We start from the raw sequence: 24,758 nt of genomic DNA, 5'->3' as shown, positions 1-24,758 counted from the left end.
GCCGTTCGACGTTACGCGCGACTTTAATTATGGTCCGCAGATTTATTCGCAAATGTGAGTCACGGCGCCGTGGCATTTTACTTGATATTTAAATGAGAACGAGAGGTGTAGTGCGCACGCACAAGGAAACAAATGACGGGAGGGGGAAGAAAGGAGAAGGAGTATGTTTTATTAGCGCGAAATGAAACAGGTGCGATCATTCCAGCACTAATGCAACGGATTCTATCAGAACTCCGTAGGTAAGGGTGCTTGGGCGAGAGTAGTACTAGCATGGGTTACCTCCTGCGAAGTCCTTATATTTCACCCATTTTCTTGTGAAGTCCTTGTGTTGCACCCATTTTTTTGCAGATGATTCTTTCGACGTTACGCGCGACTTGAATTATGGTCCTCAGGTTTATTCGCAAATGTGAGTCACGGCGCTGTAGCATTTTACTTGATATTAGAACGAGAACGGGAGGTGCAGTGCGCACGCACAACGAAACAAATAACGGGAGGGGGGATGAAAGGAGAGAGAGTGTATGTATTTGCAGTGCAAAATGAAACATGAGGGATCATACCAGCACTAATGCAACGGATTCTATCAGAACTCAGCAGTTAAGGGTGCTTGGGGCGAGAAAAGTACTCGGATGGGTGAGCTCCTGCGAAGTCCTTATATTTCACCCATTTTCTTGGGAGGTCCTCGTGTTGCACCCATCTTTTTGCGGATGATTCTTTCGACGTTACGCGCGACTTGATTTATGGTCCGCAGTTTTATTCATAAATGTGAATCACGGCGCCGTGGCATTTTACTTGATATTAGAATGAGTACGGGAGGTGCAGTGCGCACGCACAAGGAAACAAATGACCGGAGGGGGAAGAAAGGAGAAGGAATTTATGTATTTGCAGTGCAAAATTAAACTGTTGCGATCATACCAGCACTAATACACTGGATCCCATCAGAACTCCGCAGTTAAGTGTGCTTGGGCGAGAGTAGTACTCCGATGGGTGACCTCCTGGGAAGTCCTCGTTTCGCACTAATTTTTTTTTTCGAACGGGTCGTTCGACGTTACGCGAGACTGGAACTAGGTTTCCCTGGTTTATACGCAAATGTGAGTCAACAAGCAGGGGCATTTTAATCGATATTAGAACGAGAAGGAGAGATGCAGAGTGCACGCACAAGGAAACAAATGACGGGAGGGGAAGAGGGAAGAAGGAGTGTATGTATTTTCAGCACGAAATTAAACAGGTGCGGTCAATGCAGCACTATTGCATCGGATTCTATCAGAACTCCGTAGGTAAGGGTGCTTGGGCGAGAGTAGTACTAGCATGGGTTACCTCCTGCGAAGTCCTTATATTTCACCCATTTTCTTGTGAAGTCCTCGTGTTGCACCCATTTTTTTGCAGATGATTCTTTCGACGTTACGCGCAACTTGAATTATGGTCCTCAGGTTTATTCGCAAATGTGAGTCACGGCACCGTAGTATTTTACTTGATATTAGAACGAGCACGGGAGGTGCAGTGCGCACGCACAAGGAAACAAATGACGGGAGGGGGAAGAAAGGAGAAGGAGTTTATGTATTTGCAGCGCGAAATTAAACGGGTGCGATCATACCAGTACTAATGCACTGGATCCTATCAGAACTTTGCAGTTAAGTGTGCTTGGGCGAGAGTAGTACTCGGATGGGTGACCTCTAGGGAAGTCCTTGTGTCGCACCAATTTTTTTTCAGACGGGTCGTTCGACGTTACACGCGACTGGAACTATGGTCCGCTGGTTTATACGCAAATGTGAGTCAAGAATCAGGGGTATTTTAATCGATATTAGAACGAGAAGGAGAGGCGTAGTGTGAACGCACAAGGAAACAAATGATGGGTGGGGAAGAGGGAAGAAGGAGTGTATGTATTTTCAGCACGAAATTAAACAGGTGCGGTCATACCAGCACTAATGCATCGGATTCTATCAGAACTCTGTAGGTAAGGGTGCTTGGGCGAGAGTAGTACTAGCATGGGTTACCTCCTGCGAAGTCCTTATATTTCACCCATTTTCTTGTGAAGTCCTCGTGTTGCACCCATTTTTTTGCGGATGATTCTTTCGACATTACGCGGGACTTGAATTATGGTCCTCAGGTTTATTCGCAAATGTGAGTCACGGCGCTGTAGCATTTTACTTGATATTAGAACGAGAACGGGAGGTGCAGTGCGCACGCACAATGAAACAAATGACGGGAGGGGGAAGAAAGGGGAATGAGTTTATGTATTTACAGCGCAAAATTAAACAGGTGCGATCATACCAGCACTAATGCACCAGATCCCATCAGAACTCCGCAATGAAGTGTGCTTGGGCGAGATTAGTACTCGGATGGGTGACCTCCTGGGAAGTCCTCGTGTCGCACTAATTTTTTTTTTCAAACTGGTCGTTCGACGTTACTCGCGACTGGAACTAGGGTCCACTGGTTTATTCGCAAATGTGAGTCAAGAAGCAGGGGCATTTTAATCGATATTAGAACGAGAAGGAGAGATGGAGAGTGCACGCACAAGGAAATAAATGATGGGAGGGGGGAAGGAGGGAGAAAAAGTGTATGTATTTGCAGCGCAGAATGAAACATGAGCAATCATACCAGCACTAATGCAACGAATTCTATCAGAACTCTGCAAGTTAAGGGTGCTTCGGCGAGAGTAGTACTAGCATGGGTTACCTCCTGTGAAGTCCTTATATTTAACTCATTTTCTTGTGAAGTCCTCGTGTTGCACCCATTTTTTTGCAGATGATTCTTTCGACGTTACGCGCGACTTGAATTATGGTCCTCAGGTTTATTCGCAAATGTGAGTCACGGCACCGTAGTATTTTACTTGATATTAGAACGAGTACGGGAGGTGCAGTGCGCACGCACAAGGAAACAAATGACGGGAGGGGGAAGAAAGGAGAAGGAGTTTATGTATTTGCAGCGCAAAATTAAACGGGTGCGATCATACCAGCACTAATGCACTGGATCCCATCAGAACTTTGCAGTTAAGTGTGCTTGGGCGAGAGTATTACTGGGATGGGAGACCTCCTGGGAAGTCCTTGTGTTGCACCAATTTTTTTTCAGACGGGTCGTTCGATGTTACGCGCGACTGGAACTATGGTCCGCTGGTTTATACTCAAATGTGAGTCAAGAATCAGGGGTATTTTAATCGATTTTAGAACGAGAAGGAGAGGTGAAGTGTGAACGCACAGGGAAACAAATGACAGGAGGGGGAAGAAATGAGAAGGAGTGTATGTATTTGCAGCACGAAATTAAACAGGTGCGATCACACCAGCACAAATGCACCGGATCCCATCAGAACTCCGCAGTTAAGTGTGCTTTGGCGAAAGTAGTACAATGATGGGTTACCTCTTGGGAAGTTCTCGTGTTGCACCCATTTTCTTTTTTTCAGATGTGCCGTTCGACGTTACGTGCGACTTTAATTATGGTCCGCAGGTTTATTCGCAAATGTGAGTCACGGCGCCATGGCATTTTACTTGATATTTGAACGAGAACGAGAGGTGCAGTGCGCACGCACAAGGAAACAAATGACGAGAGGGGGAAGAAAGGAGAAGGAGTGTATGTATTTGCAGCGTGAAATTAAACTGGTGCGATCAGACCAGCACTAATGCAACAGATTCTATCAGAACTCCGTAGGTAAGGGTGCTTGGGCGAGAGTAGTACTAGCATGGGTTACCTCCTGCGAAGTCCTTATATTTCACCCATTTTCTTGTGAAGTCCTCGTGTTGCACCCATTTTTTTGCAGATGATTCTTTCGACGTTACGCGCGATTTGTATCATGGTCCTCAGGTTTATTCGCAAATGTGAGTCACGGCGCTTTAGCATTTTACTTGATATTAGAACGAGAACGGGAGGTGCAGTGCGCACGCACAAGGAAACAAATGACGGGAGGGGGAAGAAAGGGGAATGAGTTTATGTATTTGCAGCGCAAAATTAAACAGGTGCGATCATACCAGCACTACTGCACCGGATCCCATCAGAACTCCGCAGTGAAGTGTGCTTGGGCGAGATTAGTACTCGGATGGGTGACCTCCTGGGAAGTCCTCGTGTCGCACCAATTTTTTTTCATACGGGTCGTTCGACGTTACGCGCGTCTGGAACTAGGGTCCGCTGGTTTATACGCAAATGTGAGTCAAGAAGCAGGGGCATTTTAATCGATATTAGAACGAGAATGAGAGGTGAAGTGTGAACGCACAAGGAAACAAATGACGGGAGGGGGAAGAAATGAGAAGGAGTGTTTGTATTTGCAGCGCGAAATTAAATAGGTGCGGTCACACCAGCACTAATGCACCGGATCCCATCAGAACTCCGCAGTTAAGAGTGCTTTGGCGAAAGTAGTACAATGATGGGTTACCTCCTGGGAAGTTCTCGTGTTGCACCCATTTTCTTTTTTTCAGATGTATCGTTCGACGTTACGCGCGACTTTAATTATGGTCCGCAGATTGATTCGCAAATGTGAGTCACGGCACCGTGGCATTTTACTTGATATTTGAACGAGAACGAGAGGTGCAGTGTGCACGCACAAGGAAACAAATGACGGGAGGGGGAAGAAAGGAGAAGGAGTTTATGTATTTGCAGCGCGAAATTAAACAGGTGCGATCATACCATCACTAATGCACCGGATCCCATCAGAACTCCGCAGTTAAGTGTGCTTGGGCGAGAGTAGTACTCGGATTGGAGACCTCTTGGGAAGTCCTCGTGTCGCACTAATTATTTTTTCAGACGGGTCGTTCGATGTTACGCACGACTGGAACTAGGGTCCACTGGTTTATACGCAAATGTGAGTAAAGAAGCAGGGGAATTTTAATCGATATTAGAACGAGAAAGAGAGATGCAGAGTGCACGCACAAAGAAACAAATGACGGGAGGGGGAAGAAAAGAGAAGGAGTGTATGTATTTGCAGCGCGAAACTAAACTGGTGCGATCATACCAGCACTAAAGCCCCGGATCCCTTCAGAACTCCGCAGTTAAGTGTGCTTGGGCGAGAGTAGTACTCGGATGGTTGACCTCCTGGGAAGTCCTCGTGTCGCACCAATTTTTTTTCTAACGGATCGTTCGACGTTACGCGCGACTAGAACTAGGGTCCGCTGGTTCATACGCAAATGTGAGTCAAAAAGCAGGGGCATTTTAATCGATATTAGAACGAGAAGGAGAGGTGCAGTGTGAACGCACAAGGAAACAATTGATGGGAGGAGGAGGGAAGGAGAAGGAGTGTATGTATTTTCAGCACGAAATGAAACAGGTGCGATCATACCAGCACTAATGCAACGTATTCTATCAGAACTCCGTAGGTAAGGGTGCTTGAGCGAGAGTAGTACTAGCATGGGTTACCTCCTGCGAAGTCCTTATATTTCACCAATTTATTTGTGAAGTCCTCGTGTCGCACCAATTTTTTTTCAGACCGGTCGTTCGACGTTACGCGCGTCTGCAACTTGGGTCCACTGGTTTATACGCAAATGTGAGTCAAGAAGTAGGGGCATTTTAATCGATATTAGAACTAGAATGAGAGGTGAAGTGTGAACGCACAAGGAAACAAATGACGGGAGGAGGAAGAAAGGAGAAGAAGTGTATGTATTTGCAGCGCGAAACTAAACAGGTGCGTATACCAGCACTAAAGCCCCAAGTCCCATCAGAAATCCGCAGTTAAGTGTGCTTGGCGAGATTAGTACTCGGATGGTTGACCTCCTAGGAAGTCCTCGTGTCGCACCAATTTTTTTTCAGACGGGTCGTTCGATGTTACGCGCGTCTGGAACTAGGTTTCGCTAGTTTTTACGCAAATGTGAGTCAAGAAGCAGGGGCATTTAAATCGATATTAGAACGAGAATGAAAGGTGAAGTGTGAACGCACAAGGAAACAAATGACGGGAGGGGGAAGAAAAGAGAAGGAGTGTATGTATTTGCAGTGCGAAATTAAACAGGTGCTATCATACCAGCACTAAAGCTCCGGATCCAATCAGAACTCCACAGTTAAGTGTGCTTGGGCGAGAGTAGTACTCGGATGGGTGACCACCTGGTAAGCCCTCGTGTTGCACCTATTTTTTTTCGGATGGGTTGTTCGACTTTACGCGAGAATGGAACTATAAACCACTGGTTCATTTGCAAAGGTGAGTCACGGTGCCGGGGCATATTACTTGATATTAGAACTAGAAAGAGAGATGCAGAGCGCACGCACAAAGAAACAAATGACGGGAGGGGGAAGAAAGGAGAAGGAGTTTATGTATTTGCAGCGCGGAATTAAACGGATGCGATCATACCACCACTAATGCACCGGATCCCATCATAACTCCGCAGTTAAGTGTGCTTGGGCGAGAGTAGTACTCGGATGGGTGACCTCCTGGGAAGTCCTCGTGTCGCACCGATTTTTTTTCAGACCGGTCGTTCGACGTTACGCGTGACTAGAACTGGGGTCTGCTGGTTTATACGCAAATGTGAGTCAAGAAGCAGGGGAATTTTAATCGATATTAGAACGAGAAGGAGAGGTGCAGTGTGAACGCACAAGGAAACAATTGATGGGAGGGGGAGGGAAGGAGGAGGAGTATATGTATTTTGAGCACGAAATGAAACAGGTGCGATCATACCAGCACTAATGCAACGGATTCTATCAGAACTCCGTAGGTAAGGGTGCTTGGGCGAGAGTAGTACTAGCATGGGTTACCTCCTGCGAAGTCCTTATATTTGACCCATTTTCTTGTGAAGTCCTCGTGTTGCACCCATTTTTTTGCTGATGATTCCTTCGACGTTACGCGCGACTTGAATTATGGTCCTCAGATTTATTCACAAATGTGAGTCACGGCGCTGTAGCATTTTACTTGATATTAGAACGAGAACGGGAGGTGCAGTGCGCACGCACAAGGAAACAAATGACGGGAGGGGGAAGAAAAGGGAATGAGTTTATGTATTTGCAGCGTGAAATTAAACAGGTGCGATCATACCAGCTCTAATGCACTGGATCCCATCAGAACTCCGCAGTGAAGTTTGCTTGGGCGAGATTAGTACTCAGATGGGTGACCTCCTGGGAAGTCCTTGTGTCGCACCAATTTTTTTTCAGACGGGTCGTTCGACGTTACGCGCGTATGGAACTAGGTTCCGCTGGTTTATACGCAAATGTGAGTCAAGAAGCAGGGGCATTTTAATCGATATTAGAACGAGAATGAGAGGTGAAGTGTGAACCCACAAGGAAACAAATGACGGGAGGGGGAAGAAAGGAGTAGGAGTGTATATATTTGCAGCGCGAAATTAAACAGGTGTTATCATACAAGCACTAAAGCTCCGGATCCCATCAGAACTCTGCAGTTAAGTGTTCTTTGGCGAGAGTAGTACTCGGATGGGTGACCACCTGGGAAGCCCTCGTGTTGCACCTATTTTTTTTCGGATGGGTTGTTCGACGTTACGCGCGAATGGAATTATAAACCACTGGTTTATTTGCAAAGGTGAGTCATGGTGCCGGGGCATATTACTTGATATTAGAACGAGAAAGAGAGATGCAGAGCGCACGCACAAGGAAACATATGACGGGAGGGGGAAGAAAGGAGAAGGAGTTTATGTATTTGCAGCGCGGAATTAAACGGGTGCGATCATACCAGCACTAATGCACCGGATCCCATCAGAACTCCGCAGTTAAGTGTGCTTGGGCGAGAGTAGTACTCGGATCGGTGACCTCCTGGGAAGTCCGCGTGTCGCACCAATTTTTTTTCAGACGGAGAAGGAGTGCATGTATTTTCAGCACGAAATGAAAGAGGTGCGATCATACCAGCACTAATGCAACGGATTCTATCAGAACTCCGTAGGTAAGGGTGCTTGGGCGAGAGTAGTACTAGCATGGGTTACCTCCTGCGAAGTCCTTATATTTCACCCATTTTCTTGTGAAGTCCTCGTGTTGCACCCATTTTCTTGCAGATGATTCTTTCGACGTTACGCGCGAGTTGAATTATGGTCCTCAGGTTTATTCGCAAATGTGAGTCAGACGCTGTAGAATTTTACTTGATATTAGAACGAGAACGGGAGTTGCAGTGCGCACGCACATGGAAACAAATGACGGGAGGGGGAAGAAAGGGGAATGAGTTTATGTATTTTCTGCGCAAAATTAAACAGGTGCGATCATACCAGCACTAATGCACCGGATCCCATCAGAACTCCGCAGTTATGTGTGCTCGGGCGAGATTAGTGCTCGAATGGGTGACCTCCTGCGAAGTCCTTATATTTCACCCATTTTCTTGGGAGGTCCTCGTGTTGCACCCATCTTTTTGCAGATGATTCTTTCGACATTACGCGCGACTTGATTTATGGTCCGCAGGTTTATTCGCAAATGTGAGTCACGACACCGTGGCATTTTACTTGATATTAGAACGAGTACGAGAGGTGCAGTGCGCACCTACAAGGAAACAAATGACGGGAGGAGGAGGAAAAGAGAAGGAGTGTATGTATTTGAAGCGCAAAATTAAACAAGTGGCATCATACCAGGACTAATGCACTGGATCCCATCAGAACTCTGTAGTTAAGTGTGCTTGGGCGAGAATAGTGCTCGGATGGGTGACCTCTTGGGAAGTCCTCGTATCGCAACAATTTTTTTTCAGATGGGTCGTTCGATGTTACGCGCGATTGGAACTATGGTCCGCTGGTTTATACGCAAATGTGAGTCAAGAAAAAGGGGCATTTTAATCGATATTAGAACGAGAAAAAGAGGTGCAGTTTGAACGCACAAGGAAACAAATGATGGGAGGGGGGGAGGGAAGAAGGAGTGTATGTATTTTCAGCACGAAATTAAACAGGTGCGGTCACACCAGCACAAATGCACCGGATCCCTTCAGAACTCCACAGTTAAGTGTGCTTTGGCGAAAGTAGTACAATGATGGGTTACCTCATGGGAAGTTCTCGTGTTGCACCCATTTTCTTTTTTTCAGATGTGCCGTTCGACGTTACGTGCGACTTTAATTATGGTCCGCAGATTTATTTGCAAATGTGAGTCACGGCGCCGTGGCATTTTACTTGATATTTGAACAAGAACGGGAGGTGCAGTGCGCACGCACAAGGAAACAAATGACGGGAGGGGGAAGAAAAGAGAAGAAGTGTATGTATTTGGAGCGCAAAATTAAACAAGTGGCATCATACCAGCACTAATGCATTGGATCCCATCAGAATTCTGCAGTTAAGTGTGCTTGGGCGAGATTAGTGCTCGGATGGGTGACCTCTTGGGAAGTTCTCGAATCGCAACAATTTTTTTTTTCAGATGGGTCGTTTGACATTACGCGCGACTGGAACTATGGTCCGCTGGTTTATACGCAAATGTGAGTCAAGAATAAGGGGCATTTTAATCGATATTAGAACGAGAAGGAGAGGTGCAGTGTGAACGCACAAGGAAACAAATGATGGGAGGGGGGAGGGAAGAAGGAGTGTATGTATTTTCAGCATGAAATTAAAAAGGTGCGGTCACACCAGCACAAATGCACCGGATCCCATCAGAACTCCGCAGTTAAATGTGCTTTGGCGAAAGTAGTACAATGATGGGTTACCTCATGGGAAGTTCTCGTGTTGCACCCTTTTTTTTTTCAGATGTGTCGTTCGACGTTACGCGCGACTTTAATTATGGTCCGCAGATTTATTCGCAAATGTGAGTCACGGTGCCGTGGCATTTTACTTGATATTTGAATGAGAACGAGAGGTGCAGTGCGCATGCAGAAGGAAACAAATGACGAGAGGGGGGATTGAAGGAGAAAGAGTGCATGTATTTGGAGTGCAGAATGAAACATGAGGGATCATACCAGCACTAATGCAACGGATTCTATCAGAACTCCGCAGTTAAGGGTGCTTGGGCGAGAAAAGTACTCGGATGGGTGACCTCCTGCGCAGTCCTTATATTTCACCCATTTTCTTGGGAGGTCCTCGTGTTGCACCCTTCTTTTTGCAGATGATTCTTTCGACGTTACGCGCGACTTGATTTATGGTCCGCAGGTTTATTTGCAAATGTGAGTCACGGCGCCATGGCATTTTACTTGATATTAGAACGAGTACGGGAGGTGCAGTGCGCACGCACAAGGAAACAAATGACGGATGCAGAAGAAAAGAGAATTAGTGTATGTATTTGAAGCGCAAAATTAAACAAGTGGCATCATACCAGCACTAATGCACTGGATCCTATCAGAACTCTGCAGTTAAGTATGCTTTGGCGAGAGTAGTACTCGGATGGGTGACCTCTTGGGAAGTCCTCGTATCGCAACAATTTTTTTTAGATGGGTCGTTCGACGTTACGCGCGACTGGAACTATGGTCCGCTGGTTTATACGCAAATGTGAGTCAAGAATCAGGGGCATTTTAATCGATATTAGAACGAGAAGGAGAGGTGCAGTGTGAACGAACAAGGAAACAAATGATGGGAGGGGGGGAGGGAAGAAGGAGTGTATGTATTTTCAGCACGAAATTAAACAGGTGCGGTCACACCAGCACAAATGCACCGGATCCCATCAGAACTCCACAGTTAAGTGTGCTTTGGCGAAAGTAGTACAATGATGGGTTACCTTCTGGGAGGATCTCGTGTTGCACCCATTTTCTTTTTTTCAGATGTGCCGTTCGACGTTACGGGCGACTTTAATTATGGTCCGCAGATTTATTCGCAAATGTGAGTCACGGCGCCGTGGCATTTTACCTGATATTTGAACGAGAACGAGAGGTGCAGTGCGCACGCACAAGGAAACAAATGACGGGAGGGGGAAGAAAGGAGAAGGAGTTTATGTATTTGCAGCGCGAAATTAAAGAGGTGCGATCATACCAGCATAAATGCACCGGATCCCATCAGAACTCCGCAGTTAAGTGTGCTTTCGCGAAAGTAGTACAATGATGGGTTACCTCCTGGGAAGTTCTCGTGTTACACCCATTTTCTTTTTTTCAGATGTGCCGTTCGAAGTTACGCGCGACTTTAATTATGGTCCGCAGATTTATTCGCAAATGTGAGTCACGGCGCCGTGGCATTTTACTTCATATTTGAATGAGAACGAGAGGTGCAGTGCGCACGCACAAGGAAACAAATGACAGGAGGGGGAAGAAAGGGGAAGGAATTTATGTATTTGCAGCGCAAAATTAATTTGGTGCGATCATACCAGCACTAATGCACCGGATCCCATCAGAACTCCGCAGTTAAGTGTGCTTGGGCGAGAGTAGTACTCGGATGGGTGACCTCCTGGGAAGTCCTCGTGTCGCACTAATTTTTTTTTAGATGGGTCGTTCGACGTTACGCGCGACTGGAACTAGGGTCCCCTGGTTCATACGCAAATGTGAGTCAAGAAGCAGGGACATTTTAATCGATATTAGAACGAGAAGGAGAGATGCAGAGTGCACGCACAAGGAAACAAATGACGGGAGGGGGGATGGAGGGAGAAAAAGTGTATGTATTTGCAGCGCAGAATGAAACATGAGCAATCATACCAGCACCAATGCGACGGATTCTATCAAAACTCCGCAAGTTAAGGGTGCTTGGGCGAGAGTAGCACTAGGATGGGTGACCTCCTGCAAAGTCCTTATATTTCACCAATTTTCAAGGAAGTCCTCGTGTTGCACCCATTTTTTTGCAGATGATTCTTTCGACGATACGCACGACTTGAATTATGGTCGTCAGGTTTATTCGCAAATGTGAGTCACGGCACCGTAGCATTTTACTTTATATTAGAACGAGCACGGGAGGTGCAGTGCGCACGCACAAGGAAACAAATGACGGGAGGGGGAAGAAAGGGGAAGGAGTTTATGTATTTGCAGCGCGGAATTAAACGAGTGCGATCATACCAGCACTAATGCACCGGATCTCATCAGAACTCCGCAGTTAAGTGTGCTTGGGCGAGAGTAGTACTCGCATGGGTGACCTCCTGGGAAGTCCTCGTGTAACACAAATTTTTTTTCAGACGGGTCGTTCGACGTTACGCACGACTGGAACTGGGGTCCGCTGGTTTATACGCAAATGTGAGTCAAGAAGCAGGGCCATTTTAATCGATATTTGAACGAGAAGGAGAGGTGCAGTGTGAACGCACAAGGAAACAATTGATGAGAGGGGGAGGGAAGGAGAAGGAGTGTATGTATTTTCAGCACAAAATTAAACAGGTGCGCTCATACCAGCACTAATGCAACGGATTTTATCAGAACTCCGTAGGTAAGGGTGCTTGGGCGAGAGTAGTACTAGCGTGGGTTACCTCCTGCGAAGTCCTTATATTTCACCCATTTTCTTGTGAAGTTCTCGTGTTGCACCCATTTTCTTTTTTTCAGATGTGTCGTTCGACGTTACGTGCGACTTTAATTATGGTCCACAAATTTATTTGCAAATGTGAGTCACGGCGCCGTGGCATTTTACTTGATATTTGAACGAGAACGAGAGGTGCAGTGCGCACGCACAAGGAGACAAATGACGGGAGGGGAAAGAAAGGAGACGGAGTTTATGTATTTGCAGCGTGAAATTAAACTGGTGCGATCATACCAGCACTAATGCCTCGGATCCCATCAGAACTCCGTAGTTAAGTGTGCTTGGGCGAGATTAGTACTCGGATGGGTGACCTCATGGGAAGTCCTCGTGTCGCACCAATTTTTTTTTTAGACGGGTCGTTCGACGTTACGCGCGTCTAGAACTAGGGTCCGCTGGTTTATACGCAAATATGAGTAAAAAAGCAGGGGCATTTTAATCGCTATTAGAACGAGAATGAGAGGTGAAGTGTGAACGCAGAAGGAAACAAATGACGGGAAGGGGAAGAATGGAGGAGTGTATGTATTTACAGCGAAAAATTTAACAGGTGCGATCATACCAGCACTAAAGCTCCGGATCCCATCAGAACTCCGCAGTTAAGTGTGCTTCGGCGAGGGTAGTACTCGGATGGGTGACCACCTGGGAAGCCTCCCGTGTTGCACCTATTTTTTTTCGGATGGGTTGTTCGACGTTACGCGCGAATGGAATTATAAACCGCTGGTTCATTTGCAGAGGTGAGTCACGGTGCCGGGGCATATTACTTTATATTAGAACGAGAAAGAGAGATGCAGAGTGCACGCACAAGGAAACAAATGACGGGTGGGGGGATGGAAGGAGAAAGAGTGTGTGTATTTGCAGTGCAGAATGAAACATGAGGGATCATACCAGCACTAATGCAACGGATTCTATCAGAACTCCGCAGTTAAGGGTGCTTGGGCGAGAAAAGTACTCGGATGGGTGACCTCCTGCGAAGTCCATATATTTCACCCATTTTCTTAAGAGGTCCTCGTGTTGCACCCATCTTTTTGCAGAAGATTCTTTCGACGTTACGCGCGACTTGATTTATTGTCCGCAAGTTTATTCGCAAATAGGAGTCACAGCGCCGTGGCATTTTACTTGATATTAGAACGAGTACGGGAGGTGCAGTGCGCACGCACAAGGAAACAAATGACGGGAGGAGGAAGAAAAGAGGAGTGTATATATTTGAAGCACAAAATTAAACAAGTGGCATCATACCAGCACTAATGCACTGGATCCCATCAGAACTCTGCAGTTAAGTGTGCTTGGGCGAGAGTAGTACTTGGATGGGTGACCTCTTGGGAAGTCCTCATATCACAACAATTTTTTTTCAGATGGGTCGTTCGACGTTACGCGCGACTGGAACTATGGTCCGCTGGTTTATACGCAAATGGGAGTCAAGAATCAGGGGCATTTTAATTGATATTAGAACGAGAAGGAGAGGTGCAGTGTGAACCCACAAGGAAACAAATGATGGGAGGGGGGAAGGGAAGAAGGAGTGTATGTATTTTTAGCACGAAATTAAACATGTGCGGTCACACCAGCACAAATGCACCGGATCCCATCAGAACTCCGCAGTTATGTGTGCTTTGGCGAAAGTAGTACAATGATGGGTTACCTCCTGGGAAGTTCTCGTGTTGCTCCCATTTTCTTTTTTTCAGATGTGTCGTTCGACGTTACGCGCGACTTTAATTATGGTCCACAGATTTATTCGCAAATGTGAGTCACGGCACCGTGGCATTTTACTTGATATTTGAACGAGAACGAGAGGTGCAGTGCGCACGTACAAGGAAACAAATGACGGGAGGGGGAAGAAAGGAGAAGGAGTGTGCTTGGGTGAGAGTAATACTCGGATGGGTGACCACTTAGAAAGTCCTCGTATCGCAACAATTTTTTTCAGATGGGTCGTTCGACGTTACGCGCAGCTGAAACTATGGTCCGCTGGTTTATACGCAAATGTGAGTCAAGAATCAGGGGCATTTTAATCGATATTAGAATGAGAAGGAGATGTGCAGTGTGAACGCACAAGGAAACAGATGATGGGAGGGGGGGAGGGAAGAAGGAGTGTATGTATTTTCGTCACGAAATTAAACAGGTACGGTCACACCAGCACAAATGCACCGGATCCCATCAGAACTCCGCAGTTAAGTGTGCTACGGCGAAAGTAGTACAATGATGGGTTACCTCCTGGGAAGTTCTCGTGTTGCACCCATTTTCTTTTTTTCAGATGTGCCGTTCGACGTTACGCGCGACTTGAATTATAGTCCGCAGAATTATTCGCAAATATTTGTCACGGTGCCGTGGCATTTTACTTGATATTTGAAAGAGAACGAGAGGTGCAGTGCGCACGCACAAGGAAACAAATGACGGGAGGGGGAAGAAAGGAGAAGGAGTGTATGTATTTGCAGCGCGAAATGAAACAGGTGCGATTATACCAGCACTAATGCAACGGATTCTATCAGAACTCTGTAGGTAAGGGTGCTTGGGCGAGAGTAGTACTAGCATGGGTTACCTCCTGCGAAGTCCTTATATTTCACCCATTTTCTTGTGAAGTCCTCGTGTTGTACCCATTTTTTTGCAGATGATTCTTTCGACGTTACGCGCGATTTGAATTATGGTCCTCAGGTTTATTCGCATATGTGAGTCACGGCACTGTAGTATTTTACTTGATATTAGAACGAGAACGGGAGGTGCAGTGCGCATGCACAAGGATACAAATGACGGGAGGGGGAAGAAAGGGGAATGAGTTTATGTATTTGTAGCGCAAAATTAAACAGGTGTGATCATACCAGCACTAATACACTGGATCCCATCAGAACTCCGTAGTGAAGTGTGCTTGGGCGAGATTAGTACTCGAATGGGTGACCTCCTTGAAGTCCTCGTGTCGCACTAATTTTTTTTTCAGACGGGTCGTTCGACGTTACGCGCGACTGGAACTAGGGTCCACTGGTTTATACGCAAATGTGAGTCAAGAAGCAGGGGCATTTTAATCGATATTAGAACGAGAAGAAGAGATGCAGAGTGCACGCACAAGGAAACAAATGACGGGAGGGGGGATGGAGGGAGAAAATGTGTATGTATTAGCAGCGCAGAATGAAACATGAGCAATCATACCAGCACCAATGCAACGGATTCTATCAGAACTCCGCAAGTTAAGGGTGCTTGGGCGAGAGTAGCACTAGGATGGGTGACCTCATGCGAAGTCCTTATATTTCACCCATTTTCTTAGGAAGTCCTAGTGTTCCACCCATTTTTTTGCAGATGATTCTTTCGACGATACACGTGTCTTGAATTATGGTCCTCAGGTTTATTCGCAAATATAAGTCACGGCACTGTAGCATTTTACTTTATATTAGAAGGAGCACGGGGGGTGCAGTGCGTACGCACAAGGAAACAAATGACGGGAGGGGGAAGAAAGGAGAAGGAATTTATGTATTTGCAGCGCGGAATTAAACGGGTGCGATCATACCAGCACTAATGCACCTGATCCCATCAGAACTCCGCAGTTAAGTGTGCTTTGGCGAGAGTAGTACTCGGATTGATGAGCTCCTGGGAAGTCCTCGTGTCGCACCAATTTTTTTTCAGACGGGTCGTTCGACGTTACGCACGACTGGAACTAAGGTCTGCTGGTTTATACGCAAATGTGAGCCAAGAAGCAGGGGCATTTTAATCGATATTAGAACGAGAAGGAGAGGTGCAATGTGAACGCACAAGAAAACAATTGATGGGAGGGGGAAGGAAGGAGAAGGAGTGTATGTATTTTCAGCAAGAAATGAAACAGGTGCGATCATACCAGCACTAATGCAACGGATTCTATCAGAACTCCGTAGGTAAGGGTGCTTGGGCGAGAGTAGTTCTAGCATGGGTTACCTCCTGCGAAGTCCTTATATTTCACCCATTTTCTTGTAAAGTCCTCGTGTTGCACCCATTTTTTTGCAGATGATTCTTTCGACGTTACGCACGACTTGAATTATGGTCCTCAAGTTTATTCGCAAATGTGAGTCACGGCGCCGTGGCATTTTACTTGATATTAGAACGAGAACGGGAGGTGCAGTGCGCACGTACAAGGAAACAAATGACGGGAGGGGGAAGAAAGGGGAATGAGTTTATGTATTTGTAGCGCAAAATTAAACAGGTGTGATCATACCAGCACTAATGCACCGGATCCCATCAGAACTCTGCAGTTAAGTGTGCTTGGGCGAGAGTTGTGCCCGGATGGGTGACCTCTTGGGAATTCCTCGTGTCGCACTAATTTTTTTTTCAGACGGGTCGTTCGACGTTACGCGCGACTGGAACTGGGGTCCGCTGGTTTATACGCAATTGTGAGTCAAGAAGAAGGGGCATTTTAATCGATATTAGAACGAGAATGAGAGATGCAGAGTGTACGCACAAGGAAACAAATGACGGAAGGGGGGATGGAGGGAGAAAAAGTGTATGTATTTGCAGCGCATAATGAAACATGAGCGATCATACAAGCACCAATGCAACGGATTCTATCAGAACTCCGCAAGTTAAGGGTGTTTGGGCGAGAGTAGCACTAGGATGGGTGACCTCCTGCGAAGTCCTTATATTTCACCAATTTTCTTAGAAAGTCCTCGTGTTGCACCCATTTTTTTGCAGATGATTCTTTCGACGATACGCGCGACTTGAATTATTGTCCTCAGGTTTATTCGCAAATGTGAGTCACGGCACCGTAGCATTTTACTCGATATTAGAACGAGCATAGGAGGTGCAGTGCGCACGCACAAGGAAACAAATGACGGGAGGGGGAAGAAAGGAGAAGGAGTTTATGTATTTGCAGCGTGGAATTAAATGGGTGCGATCATACCAGCACTAATGCACCGGATCCCATCAGAACTTCGCAGTGAAGTGTGCTTGGGCGAGAAAAGTACTCGGATGGGTGACCTCCTGCGAAGTCCTTATATTTCAGCTATTTTCTTGGGAGGTCCTCGTGGTGCACCCATCTTTTTGCAGATGAATCTTTCGACGTTACGCGCGACTTGATTTATGGTCCGCAGGTTTATTCGCAAATGTGAGTCACAGCGTCGTGGCATTTTACTTGATATTAGAACGAGTACGGGAGGTGCAATGCGCACGCACAAGGAAACAAATGACGGGAGGAGGAAGAAAAGAGAAGGAGTGTATGTATTTGAAGCGCAAAATTAAACAAGTGGCATCATACCAGCACTAATGCACTGGATCCCATCAGAACTCTGCAGTTAAGTGTGCTTGGGCGAGAGTAGTACTCGAATGGGTGAACTCTTGGGAAGTCCTCGTATCGCAACAATTTTTTTTCAGATGGGTCGTTCGACGTTACGCGTGACTAGAACTATGGTCCGCTGGTTTATACGCAAATGTGAGTCAAGAATCAAGGGCATTTTAATCGATATTAGAACGAGAAGGAGAGGTGCAGTGTGAACGCACAAGGAAACAAATGATGGGAGGGGGGGAGGGAGGAAGGAGTGTATGTATTTTCAGCACAAAATTAAACAGGTGCGGTCACACCAGCACAAATGCACCGGATCCCATCAGAACTCCGCAGTTAAGTGTGCTTTGGAGAAAGTAGTACAATGATGGGTTACCTCCTGGGAAGTTCTCGTGTTGTACCCATTTTCTTTTTTTCAGATGTGCCGTTCGACATTACGCGCGACTTGAATTATTGTCCTCAGGTTTATTCGCAAATGTGAGTCACGGCCAGTGGTATTTTACTTGATAGTAGAACGAGAACGGGAGGTGCAGTGCGCACGCAAAAGGAAACAAATGACGGGAGGGGGAAGAAAGGGGAATGAGTTTATGTATTTGTAGCGCAAAATTAAACAGGTGTGATCATACCAGCACTAATGCACCGGATCCCATCAGAACTCTGCAGTTAAGTGTGCTTGGGCGAGAGTTGTGCCCGGATGGGTGACCTCTTGGGAATTCCTCGTGTCGCACTAATTTTTTTTTCAGACGGGTCGTTCGACGTTACGCGCGACTGGAACTGGGGTCCGCTGGTTTATACGCAATTGTGAGTCAAGAAGAAGGGGCATTTTAATCGATATTAGAACGAGAATGAGAGATGCAGAGTGTACGCACAAGGAAACAAATGACGGAAGGGGGGATGGAGGGAGAAAAAGTGTATGTATTTGCAGCGCATAATGAAACATGAGCGATCAAACTAGCACCAATGCAACGGATTCTATCAGAACTCCGCAAGTTAAGGGTGCTTGGGCGAGAGTAGCACTAGGATGGGTGACCTCTTGCGAAGTCCTTATATTTCACCAATTTTCTTAGGAAGTCCTCGTGTTGCACCCATTTTTTTGCAGATGATTCTTTCGACGATACGCGCAACTTGAATTATTGTCCTCAAGTTTATTCGCAAATGTGAGTCATGGCACCGTAGCATTTTACTTGATATTAGAACGAGCACGAAAGGTGCAGTGCGCACGCACAAAGAAACAAATGACGGGAGGGAGAAAAAAGGAGAAGGAGTTTATGTATTTGCAGCGCAAAATTAAACAGGTGTGATCATACCAGCACTATTGCACCGGATCCCATCAGAACTCTGTAGTTATGTGTGCTTGTGCGAGAGTAGTACTCGGATGGGTGACCTCCTGGGAATTCCTAGTGTTGCACTAATTTTTTTTTCAGACGGGTCGTTCGACGTTACGCGCGACTGGAACTAGAGTCCACTGGTTTATACGCAAATGTTAGTCAAGAAGCAGGGGCATTTTAATCGATATTAGAACGACAATGAGAGATGCAGAGTGCACGCACAAGGAAACAAATGACGGGAGGGGGGATGGAGGGAGAAAAAGTGTATGTATTTGCAGCGCAGAATGAAACATGAGCAATCATACCAGCACCAATGCAACGGATTCTATCAGAACTCTGCAAGTTAAGGGTGCTTCGGCGAGAGTAGCACTAGGATGGGTGACCTCCTGCGAAGTCCTTATATTTCACCCATTTTCTTGGGAGGTCCTCGTGTTGCACCCATCTTTTTGCAGATGATTCTTTTGCCGTTACGCGCGACTTGATTTATGGTCCGCAGGTTTATTCGCAAATATGAGTCACGGCGCCGTTGCATTTTACTTGATATTAGAACGAGTACGGGAGGTGCAGTGCGCACGCACAAGGAAACAAATGACGGGAGGAGGAAGAAAAGAGAAGGAGTGTATGTATTTGAAGCGCAAAATTAAACAAGTGGCATCATACAAGCGCTAATGCACTGGATCCCATGAGAACCCTTCAGTTAATTGTGCTTGGGCGAGAGTAGTACTCGGATGGGTGACCTCTTGGGAAGTTCTCGTATCGCAACAATTTTTTTTCAGATGGGTCGTTCGACGTTACGCGCGACTGGAACTCGTGTCCGCTGGTTTATACGCAAATGTGAGTCAAGAAGCAGGGGCATTTTAATCGATATTAGAACGAGAAGGAGAGGTGCAGTGTGAATGCACAAGGAAACAATTTATGGGAGAAGGAGGGAAGAAGAAGGAGTGTATGTATTTTCAGCACGAAATGAAACAGGTGCGATCAAACCAGCACAAATGCAACGGATTCTATCATAACTCCGTAGGTAAGGGTGCTTTGGCGAGAGTAGTACTAGCATGGGTTACCTCCTGCGAAGTCCTTATATTTCACCCATTTTCTTGTGAAGTCCTCGTGTTGCACTCATTTTTTTGTAGATGATTCTTTCGATGTTACGCGCGACTTGAATTATGGTCCTCAGGTTTATTCGCAAATGTGAGTCACGGCGCTGTAGCATTTTACTTGATATTAGGACGAGAACGGGAGGTGCAGTGCGCACGCACAAGGAAACAAATGACGCGAGGGGGAAGAAAGGGGGATGAGTTTATGTATTTGCAGCGCGAAATTAAACAGGTGGGATCATACCAGCACTAATGCACCGGATCCCATCAGAACTCCGCAGTGAAGTGTGCTTGGGCGAGATTAGTACTCGGATGGGTGACCTCCTGGGAAGTCCTCGTGTCGTACAAATTTCTTTTCAGACAGGTTGTTCGAAGTTACGCGCGTCTGGAGCTAGGGTCCGCTGGTTTATACGCAAATGTGAGTCAAGAAGCATGGGCATTTTAATCGATATTAGAACGAGAATGAGAGGTGAAGTGTGAACGCACAAGGAAACAAATGACGGGAGGGGGAAGAAAGGAGAAGGAGGGTATGTATTTGAAGCGCAAAATTAAACAAGTTGCATCATACCAGCACTGATGCACTGGATCCCATCAGAACTCTGCAGTTAAGTGTGCTTGGGCGAGAGTAGTACTCGGATGGGTGACCTCTTGGGAAGTCCTTGTATCGTAATAATTTTCTTTCAGACGGGTCATTCGACGTTACGCGCGACTGGAACTCGTGTCCGCTGGTTTATACGCAAATGTGAGTCAAGAAGCAGGGGCATTTTAATCGATATTAGAACGAGAAGGAGAGGTGCAGTGTGAACGCACAAGGAAACAATTTATGGGAGAAGGAGGGAAGGAGAAGGAGTGTATGTATTTTCAGCACGAAATGAAACAGGTGCGATCAAACCAGCACAAATGCAACAGATTCTATCAGAACTCCATAGGTAAGGGTGCTTTGGCGAGAGTAGTACTAGCATGGGTTACGTCCTGCGAAGTCCTTATATTTCACCCATTTTCTTGTGAAGTCCTCGTGTTGCACCCATTTTTTTGCAGATGATTCTTTCGACGTTACGCGCAACTTGAATTATGGTCCTCAGGTTTATTCGCAAATGTGAGTCACAGCGCTGTAGCATTTTACTTGATATTAGGACGAGAACGGGAGGTGCAGTGCACACGCACAAGTAAACAATTGACGCGAGGGGGAAGAAAGGGGAATGAGTTTATGTATTTACAGCACAAAATTAAACAGGTGGGATCATACCAGCACTAATGCACCGGATCCCATCAGAACTCCGCAGTGAAGTGTGCTTGGGCGAGATTAGTACTCGGATTGGTGACCTCCTGGGAAGTCCTCGTGTCGCACAAATTTCTTTTCAGACGGGTTGTTCGACGTTACGCGCGTCTGGAGCTAGGGTCCGCTGGTTTATACGCAATTGTGAGTCAAGAAGTAGGGGCATTTTAATCGATATTAGAACGAGAATGAGAGGGGAAGTGTGAACGCACAAGGAAACAAATGACAGTAGGGGGAAGAAAGGAGAAGGAGTGTATGTATTTGAATCGCAAAATTAAACAAGTGACATCATACCAGCACTGATGCACTGGATCCCATCAGAACTCTGTAGTTAAGTGTGCTTGGGCGAGAGTAGTACTCGGATGGGTGACCTCTTGGGAAGTCCTCGTATTGCAACAATTTTCTTTCAGATGGGTCGTTCGACGTTACGCGCGACTGGAACTATGGTCCGCTGGTTTATACTCAAATGTGAGTCAAGAATCAGGGGCATTTTAATCGATATTAGAACGAGAAGGAGATGTGCAGTGTGAACGCACAAGGAAACAAATGATGGGAGGGGGGGAGGGAAGAAGGAGTGTATGTATTTTCAGCACGAAATTAAACAGGTGCGGTGACACCAGCACAAATGCACCGGATCCCATCAGAACTTCGCAGTTAAGTGTGCTCTGGCGAAAGTAGTACAATGATGGGTTACCTCCTAGGAAGATCTCGTGTTGCACCAATTTTCTTTTTTTCAGATGTGCCGCTCGACGTTACGCGCGACTTTAATTATGGTCCGCAGATTTATTCGCAAATGTGAGTCACGGCGCCGTGACATTTTACTTGATATTTGAACGAGAATGAGAGGTGCAGTGCGCACGCACAAGGAAACAAATGACGGGAGGGGGAAGAAAGGAGAAGGAGTTTATGTATTTGCAGCGCGAAATTAAACTGGTGCGATCATACCAGCACTAATGCACCGGATCCCATCAGAACTCCGCAGATAAGTGTGCTTGGGCAAGAGTAGTACTCGGATGGGTGACCTCCTGGGAAGTCCTCGTGTCGCACTAATTTTTTTTTTTTCAGACGGGTCGTTCGACGTTACGCGCGACTGGAACTAGGGTCTACTGGTTTATACGCAAATGTGAGTCAAGAAGCAGGGGCATTTTAATCGATATTAGAACGAGAAGGAGAGATGCAGAGTGCATGCACAAGGAAATAAATGACGGAAGGGGTGATGGAGGGAGAAAAAGTGTATGAATTTGCAGCGCAGAATGAAACATGAGCAATCATACCAGCACCAATGCAACGGATTCTATCAGAACTCCGCAAGTTAGGGGTGCTTGGGCGAGAGTAGCACTAGGATGGGTGACCTCCTGCGAAGTCCTTATATTTCACCCATTTTCTTAGGAACTCCTCGTGTTGCACCCATTTTTTTGCAGATGATTCTTTCGACGATACGCGCGACTTGAATTATGGTCCGCAGGTTTATTTGCAAATGTGAGTCACGGCAACGTAGCATTTTACTTGGTATTAGAACGAGCACGGGAGGTGCAGTAGGCACGCACAAGGAAACAAATGGCGGGAGGGGGAAGAAAGGAGAATGAGTTTATGTATTTGCACCGCAAAATTGAACAGGTGCGATCATAACAGCATTAATGCACCGGATCCCATCAGAACTCTGCAGTTAATTGTGCTTGGGCGAGATTAGTACTCGGATGGGTGACCTCCTGGGAAGTCCTCGTGTCGCATCAATTTTTTTTCAGACGGGTTGTTCGACGTTACGCGCGTCTGGAACTAGGGTCTGCTGGTTTATACGCAAATGTGAGTCAAGAAGCAGGGGCATTTTAATCGATATTAGAACGAGAATGAGAGGTGAAGTGTGAACGTACAAGGAAACAAATGACGGGAGGGGGAAGAAAGGAGAAGGAGTGTATGTATTTGTAGCGCGAAAATAAACAGGTGCAATCATACCAGCACTAAAGCTCCAGATCCCATCAGAACTCCGCAATTAAGTGTGCTTGGGCGAGGGTAGTACTCGGATGGGTGACCACCTGGTTGACCACCTGGGAAGCCCTCGTGTTGCTTCTATTTTTTTTCGGATGGGTTGTTCGACGTTACGCGCGAATGGAATTAAAATCCGCTGGTTCATTTGCAAAGGTGAGTCACGGTGCTGGGGCATATTACTTGATATTAGAAAGAGAAAGAGAGATGCAGAGTGCACGCACAAGGAAACAAATGACGGGTGGGGGGATGGAAGGAGAAAGAGTGTATGTATTTGCAGTGCAGAATGAAACATGAGGGATCATACCAGCACTAATGCAACGGATTCTATCAGAACTCCGTAGTTAAGGGTGCTTGGGCGAGAAAAGTACTCGGATGGGTGACCTCCTGCGAAGTCCTTATATTTCACCTATTTTCTTGGGAGGGGGAAGAAAGGAGAAGGAGTTTATCCATTTGCAGCGCGAAATTAAACAAGTGCGATCATACCAGCACTAATGCATCGGATTCCATCAGAACTCTGCAGAAAAGTGTGCTTGGGCGAGAGGAGTACTCGGATGGGTGACCTCCTGGGAAGTTCTCGTGTCGCACTAATTTTTTTTTTCAAACGGGTAGTTCGACGTTACGCGCGACTGGAACTAGGAGCAGGGGCATTTTAATCGATATTAGAACAAAAAGGAGAGATGCAGAGTGCAGGCACAAGGAAACAAATGACGGGAGGAGGGATGGAGGGAAAAATAGTGTATGTATTTGCAGCGCAGAATGAAACATGAGCAATCATACCAGCACCAATGCAACAGATTCTATCAGAACTCCGTAAGTTTAGGGTGCTTGGGCGAGAGTAGCACTAGAATGGGTGACCTCCTGCGAAGTCCTTATATTTCACCCATTTTCTCAGGAAGTCCTCGTGTTGCACCCATTTTTTTGCAGATGATTCTTTCGACGATACGAGCGACTTGAATTATGGTCCTCAGGTTTATTCGCAAATGTGAGTCACGGCACCGTAGCATTTTACTTGATATTAGAACGAGAAGGAGAGGTGCAGTGCGCACGCACAAGGAAATAAATGATGGGAGGGGGGGAGGGAAGAAGGAGTGTATGTATTTTCAGCACGAAATTAAACAGGTGCGGTCACACCAGCACAAATGCACCGGATCCCATCAGAACTCCGCAGTTAAGTGTGCTTTGGCGAAAGTAGTACAATGATGGGTTACCTCCTTGGAAGTTCTCGTGTTGCACCCATTTTTTTTTTTTCAGATGTGCCGTTCGACCTTACGCGCGACCTTAATTATGGTCCGCAGATTTATTCGCAAATGTGAGTCACGGCGCCGTGGCATTTTACTTGATATTTGAGCGAGAACGAGAGGTGCAGTGCGCACGCACAAGGAAACAAATGACGGGAGGGGGAATAAAGGAGAAGGAGTTTATGTATTTGCAGCGCGAAATTAAACAGGTTCGATCATACCAGCACTAATGCACCGGATCCCATCAGAACTCCGCAGTTAAGTGTGCTTGGGCGAGAGCAGTACTCGGATGGGTGACATCCTGAGAAGTCCTCGTGTCGCACTAATTTTTTTCCAGACGGGTCGTTCGACGTTACGCGCGACTAGAATTAGGGTCCGCTGGTTTATACGCAAATGT

General features: G+C 46.4%; 7 non-coding genes and 40 pseudogenes across 7 annotated transcripts; all 47 read left to right on the top strand.

The window, feature by feature from the left end:
• Positions 1 to 898: 898 nt before the first annotated feature.
• On the top strand, positions 899 to 1,017 carry LOC148244708 (5S ribosomal RNA). The gene has a single exon (XR_015815076.1). It is a non-coding gene; the product is annotated as a 5S ribosomal RNA (ribosomal RNA).
• Positions 1,018 to 1,577: 560 nt separating this feature from the next.
• LOC148244707 (5S ribosomal RNA) lies at positions 1,578 to 1,696 on the top strand (annotated as a pseudogene).
• Positions 1,697 to 2,254: 558 nt separating this feature from the next.
• Positions 2,255 to 2,373, top strand: LOC148244706 (5S ribosomal RNA; annotated as a pseudogene).
• A 563-nt stretch (positions 2,374 to 2,936) lies between these two features.
• LOC148244705 (5S ribosomal RNA) lies at positions 2,937 to 3,055 on the top strand (annotated as a pseudogene).
• A 205-nt stretch (positions 3,056 to 3,260) lies between these two features.
• On the top strand, positions 3,261 to 3,379 carry LOC148244704 (5S ribosomal RNA; annotated as a pseudogene).
• Positions 3,380 to 3,942: 563 nt separating this feature from the next.
• LOC148244703 (5S ribosomal RNA) lies at positions 3,943 to 4,061 on the top strand. The gene has a single exon (XR_015814553.1). It is a non-coding gene; the product is annotated as a 5S ribosomal RNA (ribosomal RNA).
• A 205-nt stretch (positions 4,062 to 4,266) lies between these two features.
• On the top strand, positions 4,267 to 4,385 carry LOC148244702 (5S ribosomal RNA; annotated as a pseudogene).
• Positions 4,386 to 4,594: 209 nt separating this feature from the next.
• Positions 4,595 to 4,713, top strand: LOC148244701 (5S ribosomal RNA; annotated as a pseudogene).
• Positions 4,714 to 4,919: 206 nt separating this feature from the next.
• On the top strand, positions 4,920 to 5,038 carry LOC148244700 (5S ribosomal RNA). The gene has a single exon (XR_015814700.1). It is a non-coding gene; the product is annotated as a 5S ribosomal RNA (ribosomal RNA).
• Positions 5,039 to 5,918: 880 nt separating this feature from the next.
• On the top strand, positions 5,919 to 6,037 carry LOC148244699 (5S ribosomal RNA; annotated as a pseudogene).
• Positions 6,038 to 6,242: 205 nt separating this feature from the next.
• LOC148244698 (5S ribosomal RNA) lies at positions 6,243 to 6,361 on the top strand (annotated as a pseudogene).
• Positions 6,362 to 6,920: 559 nt separating this feature from the next.
• On the top strand, positions 6,921 to 7,039 carry LOC148244697 (5S ribosomal RNA; annotated as a pseudogene).
• Positions 7,040 to 7,244: 205 nt separating this feature from the next.
• Positions 7,245 to 7,363, top strand: LOC148244696 (5S ribosomal RNA; annotated as a pseudogene).
• Positions 7,364 to 7,568: 205 nt separating this feature from the next.
• LOC148244695 (5S ribosomal RNA) lies at positions 7,569 to 7,687 on the top strand. The gene has a single exon (XR_015815571.1). It is a non-coding gene; the product is annotated as a 5S ribosomal RNA (ribosomal RNA).
• Positions 7,688 to 8,091: 404 nt separating this feature from the next.
• On the top strand, positions 8,092 to 8,210 carry LOC148244694 (5S ribosomal RNA; annotated as a pseudogene).
• Positions 8,211 to 8,446: 236 nt separating this feature from the next.
• On the top strand, positions 8,447 to 8,564 carry LOC148244693 (5S ribosomal RNA; annotated as a pseudogene).
• Positions 8,565 to 8,768: 204 nt separating this feature from the next.
• Positions 8,769 to 8,887, top strand: LOC148244692 (5S ribosomal RNA; annotated as a pseudogene).
• A 533-nt stretch (positions 8,888 to 9,420) lies between these two features.
• On the top strand, positions 9,421 to 9,539 carry LOC148244691 (5S ribosomal RNA; annotated as a pseudogene).
• Positions 9,540 to 10,421: 882 nt separating this feature from the next.
• On the top strand, positions 10,422 to 10,540 carry LOC148244690 (5S ribosomal RNA; annotated as a pseudogene).
• Positions 10,541 to 10,749: 209 nt separating this feature from the next.
• LOC148244689 (5S ribosomal RNA) lies at positions 10,750 to 10,868 on the top strand (annotated as a pseudogene).
• A 209-nt stretch (positions 10,869 to 11,077) lies between these two features.
• Positions 11,078 to 11,196, top strand: LOC148244688 (5S ribosomal RNA). The gene has a single exon (XR_015815766.1). It is a non-coding gene; the product is annotated as a 5S ribosomal RNA (ribosomal RNA).
• Positions 11,197 to 11,756: 560 nt separating this feature from the next.
• Positions 11,757 to 11,875, top strand: LOC148244687 (5S ribosomal RNA; annotated as a pseudogene).
• A 563-nt stretch (positions 11,876 to 12,438) lies between these two features.
• LOC148244686 (5S ribosomal RNA) lies at positions 12,439 to 12,557 on the top strand. The gene has a single exon (XR_015814721.1). It is a non-coding gene; the product is annotated as a 5S ribosomal RNA (ribosomal RNA).
• A 203-nt stretch (positions 12,558 to 12,760) lies between these two features.
• Positions 12,761 to 12,880, top strand: LOC148244685 (5S ribosomal RNA; annotated as a pseudogene).
• Positions 12,881 to 13,437: 557 nt separating this feature from the next.
• LOC148244684 (5S ribosomal RNA) lies at positions 13,438 to 13,554 on the top strand (annotated as a pseudogene).
• A 206-nt stretch (positions 13,555 to 13,760) lies between these two features.
• On the top strand, positions 13,761 to 13,879 carry LOC148244683 (5S ribosomal RNA; annotated as a pseudogene).
• A 447-nt stretch (positions 13,880 to 14,326) lies between these two features.
• On the top strand, positions 14,327 to 14,445 carry LOC148244682 (5S ribosomal RNA; annotated as a pseudogene).
• Positions 14,446 to 15,008: 563 nt separating this feature from the next.
• Positions 15,009 to 15,126, top strand: LOC148244681 (5S ribosomal RNA; annotated as a pseudogene).
• A 562-nt stretch (positions 15,127 to 15,688) lies between these two features.
• On the top strand, positions 15,689 to 15,807 carry LOC148244680 (5S ribosomal RNA; annotated as a pseudogene).
• A 559-nt stretch (positions 15,808 to 16,366) lies between these two features.
• On the top strand, positions 16,367 to 16,485 carry LOC148244679 (5S ribosomal RNA; annotated as a pseudogene).
• Positions 16,486 to 17,047: 562 nt separating this feature from the next.
• LOC148244678 (5S ribosomal RNA) lies at positions 17,048 to 17,166 on the top strand (annotated as a pseudogene).
• A 236-nt stretch (positions 17,167 to 17,402) lies between these two features.
• LOC148244677 (5S ribosomal RNA) lies at positions 17,403 to 17,520 on the top strand (annotated as a pseudogene).
• A 204-nt stretch (positions 17,521 to 17,724) lies between these two features.
• LOC148244676 (5S ribosomal RNA) lies at positions 17,725 to 17,843 on the top strand (annotated as a pseudogene).
• A 208-nt stretch (positions 17,844 to 18,051) lies between these two features.
• LOC148244675 (5S ribosomal RNA) lies at positions 18,052 to 18,170 on the top strand (annotated as a pseudogene).
• Positions 18,171 to 18,732: 562 nt separating this feature from the next.
• LOC148244674 (5S ribosomal RNA) lies at positions 18,733 to 18,851 on the top strand (annotated as a pseudogene).
• Positions 18,852 to 20,091: 1,240 nt separating this feature from the next.
• LOC148244673 (5S ribosomal RNA) lies at positions 20,092 to 20,210 on the top strand (annotated as a pseudogene).
• Positions 20,211 to 20,416: 206 nt separating this feature from the next.
• LOC148244672 (5S ribosomal RNA) lies at positions 20,417 to 20,534 on the top strand (annotated as a pseudogene).
• Positions 20,535 to 21,093: 559 nt separating this feature from the next.
• LOC148244671 (5S ribosomal RNA) lies at positions 21,094 to 21,212 on the top strand (annotated as a pseudogene).
• A 205-nt stretch (positions 21,213 to 21,417) lies between these two features.
• On the top strand, positions 21,418 to 21,536 carry LOC148244670 (5S ribosomal RNA; annotated as a pseudogene).
• Positions 21,537 to 21,740: 204 nt separating this feature from the next.
• LOC148244669 (5S ribosomal RNA) lies at positions 21,741 to 21,859 on the top strand (annotated as a pseudogene).
• A 209-nt stretch (positions 21,860 to 22,068) lies between these two features.
• On the top strand, positions 22,069 to 22,187 carry LOC148244668 (5S ribosomal RNA). The gene has a single exon (XR_015814599.1). It is a non-coding gene; the product is annotated as a 5S ribosomal RNA (ribosomal RNA).
• Positions 22,188 to 22,752: 565 nt separating this feature from the next.
• LOC148244667 (5S ribosomal RNA) lies at positions 22,753 to 22,871 on the top strand (annotated as a pseudogene).
• A 205-nt stretch (positions 22,872 to 23,076) lies between these two features.
• On the top strand, positions 23,077 to 23,207 carry LOC148244666 (5S ribosomal RNA; annotated as a pseudogene).
• A 206-nt stretch (positions 23,208 to 23,413) lies between these two features.
• LOC148244665 (5S ribosomal RNA) lies at positions 23,414 to 23,532 on the top strand (annotated as a pseudogene).
• Positions 23,533 to 23,592: 60 nt separating this feature from the next.
• On the top strand, positions 23,593 to 23,711 carry LOC148244664 (5S ribosomal RNA; annotated as a pseudogene).
• Positions 23,712 to 24,240: 529 nt separating this feature from the next.
• On the top strand, positions 24,241 to 24,359 carry LOC148244663 (5S ribosomal RNA; annotated as a pseudogene).
• Positions 24,360 to 24,568: 209 nt separating this feature from the next.
• LOC148244662 (5S ribosomal RNA) lies at positions 24,569 to 24,687 on the top strand (annotated as a pseudogene).
• The last annotated feature ends 71 nt before the right edge of the window (positions 24,688 to 24,758 follow it).

The sequence above is a fragment of the Carica papaya genome, chromosome 8, assembly GCF_054855325.1.
Source record: "Carica papaya isolate Zhongbai chromosome 8, ASM5485532v1, whole genome shotgun sequence".
NCBI lineage: Eukaryota > Viridiplantae > Streptophyta > Magnoliopsida > Brassicales > Caricaceae > Carica > Carica papaya.
The sequence above is the reverse complement of the archived record's forward strand: the minus strand, read 5'-3'. Positions and strand labels throughout refer to the sequence as shown.